Genomic DNA, 9,577 nt, shown 5'->3' on the forward strand with positions numbered 1-9,577 from the left:
AAAGGCCCTGTCCCCCTATTATGGGGGTAAATCGTAAGCAGAAGAAGAAGGAATTGTACTGTACTGTAGTCATGCCCTGCCTGTGATTCTCCCGTCTCTTCCCTGCTGCAGGATAATGTCTGAGGGCGGCAGTCGGGGCGACGTGGCAATGAGGGTGGACGCGAACGTCCACAGGCCGGGGATCACGCCGGAGGAGATGGCGGCCGGCTACGACGAGTGGTCCGAGAACTACGAGGAGAGAGAGAGAGAGAGAGAGAGAGAGAGAGAGAGAGAGAGAGAGAGAGAGAGAGAGAGAGATGCCTTCGGTACCAAGTGCCTATGCAGAATCATGGGGTATCGCTGGAATGATTTTGCGTTAAACCGGCGACTACTCCGTGAGGTCCGGGAGTGAAGTGATGCGGCCCCTGGGGTACGCACCTGTAATCATCTGCTTCCCCGTCCCCTTAGATGATCTGGAAAGGCGGGTACCGTGGCCCCGCCATCACGTTGGAGGAGGCGCTGCGTTGGGTACCCCTGGAGCGGCGAGCCAAGGCCAGGGTGCTGGACGTGGCCGCCGGGACGGGGTGGGTGCCGCAGGGCCGCAGACAGGGGGATGTCCGGTCACCATACTTAAATATCCTCCAGTCCACTGCCTCCTGCCTGCCAGTGCCTCAGCCTCAACACGAGTCCAACCCCAAGAGATGAAGATGATGTGTTGGAAATTACAGCAGCTTGTGTAGAGGCAGGGCCGCTGGGTGGGAACTGGGAGCGGGCAGGAGCGGCATTACTATAGTCCATCAACTCTAACTTAAAATTGAGCCCTGTGGCTTAGCCCGGGGAAACCCCCATTGTTTACAGATCTAGCGATGACCTACGCATGGCATTATGTCTCACTGTTAGTCTGTACGTTATCTATTTTTGGAATATATATATATATATATATATATATATATATATATATATATATATATATATATATATATATATATATATATATATATATATATATATATATATATATATATATATATATATATATATATATATATATATATATATATATATATTCATAATACAACTGCGTGGTGTTATGAATGGCTTGGGATTAGAGGGAAAGAAAACGACTCCGTAAACCTTCCATATCACTTGGCAACGTGGCTCATGCAACGGTGCCGCCTGACGGACCTTGGCAACAGGCGCCAGGCCGCACCATTCAGCGTTACGCCACAATGGACAAATCAAGTAGATCTCACTCTCGCGCCCTGCGCAGCCATGCAAAGAGAGAGAGAGAGAGAGAGAGAGAGAGAGAGAGAGAGAGAGAGAGAGAGAGAGAGAGAGAGAGAATTACTTCGCTTAAGAAAAAAGTTACTGCAAAATAAGCCTAGTGTTCTTAAATACAAAATAATAACTTAGTATTCGTAAATGCAACATAATAACCTAGTTTTATAAATGCAAAATAATCGCTTAGTATTCTTAAATGCAAAAAAATAGCCTAGTTTTCCTAAATGGAAAATAATAATTTAGTATTCCTAAATGCAAAATAATAGCCTTGATTCCTAAATGCAAAATAATAGCTTAGTATTCCTAAATGCAAATTAGCCCAGATTTCTAAGAGCCCAGGAGCATTAGTGTTGAACCGGGAAAAAAATGTAGAAAGCTGATTTTTTCAGGAAATCTATCTAGTAACATGGTACAAAGTCCCCTAAAATTCAGGCTGTGGAAAATTCACAATCCAAGATGACCGCTGATGAGTCGACCAGACACCAGAAAGACACTAAACATGTAATAACTTTGTTACTATGAAGAGAGAGATTATTTTGGGGTCTAACCCCATGTTTTTGTGGGCAAGGAGTGTAAATGTACCGTTCGAAATTCAATCCAAGCATTACTTTCAAAATAACCATGTGCTGTCTCAAGAAATTATTCTGCCAAATTGCAGAACTACCATAAGTAATCTGGTTCACAAAAAGGGCACAAGATTAAATTAACGAAATCCAATTTCAGTAGGATGCTAACCGCTACAAACTGTGAAACATACAATACATAGAAAGGCATATCCATACAGCATATATATCATGAAGCAAATAATACAACAAAGAAACCATTGGTCCAGTCTGGCAGGTACCAAATGTGAGTACATTTATGTCATAATATTTACAACACAATTCTAGTTTCAACCCTCATCTGAATCTATGGATTGGTTGTTGTTACATGTCCTCCCAATACACGAGGAACACATCTCAGTGTAAAATAGCCCAGCTCTATAACAACTGCATTTTTTCCACATCCTATTATGCAGCCACATGAGATCATTCGCAACACCCGATCAGGTGCCACAGGTTGGTCTGTTGCAACTGGAAGCAAACTTCCATCTTGTACTTTCCATCCCCATTCAGTAGGTGCCAGCTCATTTCCGGACCACTGCTGCACTGCTAAGTAGGCCCGATATGAATGATATTTGGTGGCAGCTGATGTTGGTGGCAGGCTCTCTAAGTTGACTCCACTTGAGTACACAGATTTTCTACCAACCTGCCTCATGTACAGTACATACCGAAGCATATCCAGAGAGGTGGACTGAACTGCCCCATACAGTTTTAGCAAAAATTGTTCTCCAACTCTTGCCATCTCTTCATGACTTGATGAAGGCTGATGAAACACATCCAACATTCCCCATTCGTTCCTGCCTTCAATAATGTAGGAACAAGAGATTGGTTTTAAGGTTGGGACTGATGGCCTGTTGAATAGCATGTATGCTGTAAACTGATGGATCACGTTCAAACATCATGAAAATGTTCATATCTCTAGTTGCCTGGGCAGTGAGCATCACCAGCAAATCAGTATCCTTCCCAACAACTACAACTGGTCGTTCATGGTCACCAGCTGCTGCAGTCAGTGATGTGGCTACAACGATATGATCTGCATCTGCAGTGCTCTGCTAACAGTTCACACCATTAGACTTAATTTTTTCATGAGTATACCAATCAACCGCTGCTTGTTCTTACTGTTTGCCAGGAATGACGTTTGGGAGGTGGTAGGCACCATGTCCACCTCAAATAAAATACCTGCAGATGCATTCTGGACTGCTCTCCTGTGCTGTTCTAGTGCTGTTGTTGATATGGTGCCGTCATATCCATCAAATATGATTGCTGAGCCCCTTCCATAATAATTAAGAACATGTGTCACATAGGTGTCACACACCTTTCCATATGTAGCGTCACATGACCAAGTTACACTGTGTAAGAGGTGGCCACCATCAATAATGAATTGTAAGTTCTCGGGAATCTGTAACTGGCCATTCACCTTTGACTTCAGCATAATGGCAAGGACACTTTTGATGTTTTTGTGCATCATCCCATGATGAAAAAGGGAGGGAGAGTGGGTCCCAAATTCATAACAAAGGAAATCCCGCATTTCATTATGATGCTTCATAACACATGTCACACGCATGAAAAGAACGGCTGCGTTGACTTCCACACTCTGTCCTCTTATAGAAACTTGAGACCTAGCGCTGCTGATTGACAAAACCCTGTCTTTTCGCTTCATTTTCTGATCAGCATAGTTGTGTCCTGTCATTGCTTCTGCTCCAGCTTTCTCCACTGTGTAGGATTCATCAGCATTTGGTGCAGTATTAGCAACTTAACCAGTAGAAATACAGACAAGAGATTCATACCCTTGATATGAGAACGGGGAATGTGTAGAAAGCCAATTAATGAAAGTTTCACAATCCTGACTGTCACGTGCTGTTCTGGATGGACGTAAATCAGCATGCTGGTCTGATGTGCTGTTATAAACACCACAGAAGTTTTCCAGTGCATTGCAGATAGGAACACATTTTGGAGTTACAAAGACCCATTTGATCACAGTGCTATCAGTTATTCCCCTACCACGAGCCAGTTCACCAGATGTCTTCAATAATCTCATGAGTTCTTGCTCAATTATTTGGTCTGTAAAATTCCCATTCCAAAATGTATCACTTCTCCGTATTGTGAAGTAACCATGCTTGGGGAAATTTAGAAATTCAGTTTCACCCATGATTTCAGGTAGCTTCTTCATTGAGTCAAGATACAAACGTGATGATTTAGCATAAGCAGTATGGCCTGCTGCATGGAATATCGATCATTTAATCACAGCATGAAGATGCAAATGCCAGTCTTCTGTGCGCTCTGCTCTGATAAAGAGCATAATTACTTGCACCTGCTTTAAATACTGGATCCATAACGTGCCTGTACGACTTTGTCTAGCAGCATCTGCCATGAGATCATGTAAAATGTGAGTCAGCTGCTGAACTACCTCTTCATTCATAATGCTACTCATGTCACACTCCCTGGCAAGGAGCATTATTTGAACAGAGCAAAACTGACTGATATCCATCCCAATCAGACAACCTGGTGTCTGTAGTAAGATCCTCACAAGAGCAGCTGCTGTGAGTAAATGGGCACGAAGAGCTCTTGCATATGCATGCCCTGTCACCATATGATTCATAGACATAGCGCATAGACTGTCTGCCACAGACTCTCCAAACCACTACCGCCCATTATGTAGCCAATAGATCCCATGAATGACATCAGAAGGTGAAACCCACCAAGCCTGACTATTGTGTTCTTGAGCTCAGGGGAGACCTTAACAGCTTTGATATACAGTGGCTGGTCAAATGTCACAAGACACTTTCCCAAAAATGGTTGATGGCTGAGATGGAGCTTGGTTGATGAATGGAAGAATTTCTATCTTGCTTTTATGATTATTGTCCCCTGTAACTGCCACCTGCATGAATCCACTCCAGGAAGGACACTCTGCTGCAGGAATAGCTTGGGAAAAACTAGCAAACTATATACTATCCAGATATTTAGCCAGGTTCAACAGGGCTGGGAGTGGTTGAGGGGGTTCAGGTGGGTCAATCATGACTGACTTCAGTCCTGCAGATTTAGGTTTTTTGTATGGCTTTATGGGCACATGACTGAACTGTCCCATCTGAACTACAGATCTGATACTGGTGGACCTTTGTAGCAGAGATGAAACCTGATCTGTTGCTGCTGGGGTTACACATGCAATGCCACCCATGGTATGCCACGTGCCATGACATGTTAGAGTGCGAACATTTATATCTACATTGTCAAAAATAAAATTGACTAGATCTCCAGAAAGGTAAAAAAACTGCTCTCCTTTTGGTAAAAGGGCATCATATAGTCTTTGAACCTCCCTGTAGTTATCTGCAAAAGATAAACTACCGTGAAGATCAATGAGTTCACGTGACTCCAGTTTTCTATTAATATACACAGATATTCCTAGCAAAATTGGTGATATGAATGAACGAGGTCTGACAGCAGATATTATACTATGGGCAATAGCAGTGCGACGTCTTTCTGCTACTGCTCTGTCATTTGATTAAGTCTTGATTATCACTTCTAGGAGACGCCTTAAGCCCCAAATACACTGCCGAATATTGGCCACGAACTTGACGCCGAATCAGTTCGTGAAAAAATTCGGCGACCGGTTCGCCGACATGACCAAGATTCTTACAGTAAGTTCGTGACCATTCGGCGACATGTCGGCGAATGCTCAAGACAATTCGGGGACAGTTCGGCGACATGTCGCCGACTATTCGGCGTCCATGTCGCCGAGCTCAAAATCTGAAATGTTAACGTTTTTTTTTTTGTCGCGGAATAACTGGCGACAAGTCTCCGACAGTGCCAAGATTTCTGACAGCTGATCATCTGATGACCATGTGGCATACAAGAGCACGGGAATCCGCGCCTACCGCATGGACTACTACAACACCCGGGGAGCAGTGGCCTGACAGGACAGAATTGTGGGCGAGTAAATACCATGTGTGGTAATATGTGTAGTAATATGTATGATAGTATGTGTAATAAAATGTATAAATGTGACTTGTTTTTGTTTTACTGTCCTACAAATATTTTAGAATGAATGAATGTTTACGTAATATCAATAAACAAACCAGTAACTGAAAGAAGAAATAAATATAAATAACTGAAAATGAAACAAAGGTTAAATAATAGCAGAATAATGATATTAATAAATAAATAAACAAATAAATAAATAAATATATATATATATATATATATATATATATATATATATATATATATATATATATATATATATATCTATATATATATATATATCTTTTTTATATATATATATATATATATATATATATATATATATATATATATATATATATATATATATATATATATATATAAATATATATATATATATATATATATATATATATATATATAGATATATATATATATATATATATATAGAGAGAGAGAGAGAGAGAGAGAGAGAGAGAGAGAATCCATAAATAGATAGATAGATAGATAGACCCCCGTGTACACCTCTAACCGCGACCCGTTTGCCGTGTCGTGATTTATTCGCCGAATATTCGGGGACATGTCCCTGAATAGTCTTGGCCATTCGGCGACATGTCCAGCATACAACAAGGCCAACATTATGCTCGGGTTCATAGCGAGGAAAATCGAGTGTAAAACACCAGACGTGATGCTATCCTTGTATAATTCCGTGGTAAGACCGCACCTCGAGTATGCAGTGCAGTTCTGGTCTCCCAATTACAGAAAGGACATTGCTTTACTGGAAAGGATTCAACGACGCGCCACAAAGATGATTCCAACCTTCAGGGCTCAACTGCACGAGGAACGACTCAAGCGACTCAATCTCTTTACATTGGAGAAAAGACGCCTACGAGGGGATATGATTCAAGTCTTCAAGTATCTAAAAAAGTTCAATAACGTCGATTACTCCAAATTCTTTGAACTGCAAACCAACTCAAGAACTAGAAATAACGGTTTACCCATTCGGTCGAGTCGATGTAACACAGACATTGGAAGGAGTTTCTTTTCAAACCGAGTCATCCGCCACTGGAACAATCTTCCCTCAGAAGTAGTAAATGCGAATACCATCAACTCCTTCAAATATAGAATCGACCGTCATTTCGCTGCGTCGGGAGTAAACTGAATAACGAGGGGCTTCCATCTGCTCCTCAACATCGAGGTGCTTTCATCTGCTCACCAAGCCCCAAGTGGCGGTCGAGCAGATTAAATCACCCAAGCGGGCGACCTCGTAATGAGCCAATAGGCTTTCTGTTGCCTGTATTTCCATGTTTCCATGTTTCCACCCACTCCTTCCCCTTCTCTTCATTCATCCCCTTCCTTGCCTTACCCATCTTCCCATTCACTCTCGTCCATCCATCCCCGTCCTTTGCAACTGCACCCATGAGGAACTAAATCAAAGATGTGTTGTTCGTCATATGCACTTTAAGGAAAAATTCTGAATAAAATGAAAAAGGGAAGAACCTACAATTGAAAGAACACCTCGGGAATGGCATGGCTTCACTTATATTACTGAAGACAAACTTATTTGAAAACCCTTCCCTTTGCCATCTTGAAACTGCTTGTTTCGAGGGTAAAGCCAAGATTATAGAAGTAAATGGTGGTTTAACAGCACATGTCGGCCCTAATTTTGACCCGAGCTCTGCCTGCGGGTGAGGAAGCTAGAGTGCTGTGGCCTTGAAAAGGGGGGTAGGTTATCTCCCCCGCGCGTCGTGCGGCTGTGTCAGATACCTCTGTAATACGAGTATGGGAAAGTGGGGTAAGATGAACCGTAGGGTAAGATGAACCACCTCTTGCGATCACGTGATCACAGATTGCATCAAGCTCTAATGCTGCACAACCAAACCAGTAGTCACCACGTGTCTCTGGTAGCAGCGAGACGTTCCTGTGGAGAGTCTGTCAGTTTTTACAGCAAAAAATGTTTCTTCCATTGAAAAGTAAAATATTGGAAGCCGAGGATATCGTCAATTACTCTGGTATGTATTAGTCTTACTTTTGTTGCAAATTGCTGGTGATTAGTTTAGTATTTGATAATTCTTCTGTCCATGTTTTCGATGGTAACGGTTTGTATTAACATATTTACAAACGATTCATTCAAAATGGCCGCGGAGGGGTAAGATGAACCTTTAAGTTTGGGGACAGATGAACCATCAGTTCATCTTAACCATCATGTGTGAATGATTATTTTTTAATCCTCATTGTAATCTATTTGATATCAGATGCCGCGAAAGTACATCAGAAAAACGGGCCGGGCCCCTGTACCCCTCGATGTGATGAAAAGGGGCTCCGCTGCATTCGACGATGGAAAAAAGAAGAAAGAAAGAAAAGCAAAGGGCCACAAAAATACTGACTGATACGCCAGTCCGGGATGAAGTAGCAGCAGAGAGAGAAGAAAAATAGGCCGCCAAGGCGAATAAAGAAATTGTGAAGAATTTGTTTGGTAAGAGACATAAGTCAAGACAGACAGCATCTATAATGCCACTTCGGATGATGATAGTGAGGACGATGTATGCGAGACCATGGATTCACTTACACAAGATTCTGATGACGATATATCGGATGACGAGTTAATGGAAGGCGGTTTCGTGGTAGTGAACATTCATAGCATGAAGGGAACCACACAAAGATATGTCGCAAGAGTCGACGTAATCGACGGTGATGAAATCGAGGGAGTTTTCATGAAGAGAATCCCGGGACACAGGCCCATTGAGAGCAAACAGGCCTTCATAATCGACCACGATGATGAAGCATCATTCGATAAAAAAGATATTTCGGTGACACTACCAGCTCCGAAAAACTTGTCTGGTAGTCTGCGAAAGTCGAACCAGTTTGTGTTCCCATGTGACTTGGGAAGATTCAATCTCTCGTAGGCCTGTTGATGGACATAAGTGCATTTTGCTAAATTTTCAAAAGGATTTTTTATTCTTTTAAAAGGATGTATATGTACTATTGATACATTAAACACATTTTTTAAAGGCTTTAAAAAGGTGAAAGCCTTATCAGGAGAATATCAATTTTGTTTATGGTTAAAGGTAAATGACAGCTACTCAAATGAACACTGACAGAGACAGGGTCACGTTACCAGGGAAGACCCCAGGTCGAAAAATCTAAAAAGCGGTTCATCTTACCCCACTTCCCCCTAACTAGGAGCTCCGAGCCAAAAAATATATTCAGTCCTCAGTCACACACACACACACACACACACACACACACACACACACACACACACGTACAGTGTAATTCAAGCAAACATATCTAAATTGAATATGACCGTATCTCGCTTATTTCCAAAGTCAAGTTTTTATTAACAATCAGCAGCGGACGGGAAAAAAATTGATAACCCGACGGGCCTGACGTGTGGGGTGGGCAGTGGAGAGAGAGAGAGAGAGAGAGAGAGAGAGAGAGAGAGAGAGAGAGAGAGAGAGAGAGAGAGCAAATCATCCGTCTACTGACCTGTATGTCCTCAATAAACTGAGGGAAATCACGAACGGTAGGTATAATAATTTATGAAGAGTAACGAGCCTCCATTATGGGAGGTAAGGGTTGCATATGACTTGCGCTACACTGTCGTGTCATCCTGACACAATGTTGCATCACTTCCACTGTACCCCTCCACTAGTGGTGGCAGCGCTCCACACGTAGGCACGAAGCAAGCACTTAACGGGCATGAGTAAATCTCGTGTTTACACTTGTAATATTTGCTTTGTTTTGTGTATGCAGCT

This window comes from Eriocheir sinensis, chromosome 23 (assembly GCF_024679095.1).
Source record: "Eriocheir sinensis breed Jianghai 21 chromosome 23, ASM2467909v1, whole genome shotgun sequence".
NCBI classification, from domain to species: domain Eukaryota; kingdom Metazoa; phylum Arthropoda; class Malacostraca; order Decapoda; family Varunidae; genus Eriocheir; species Eriocheir sinensis.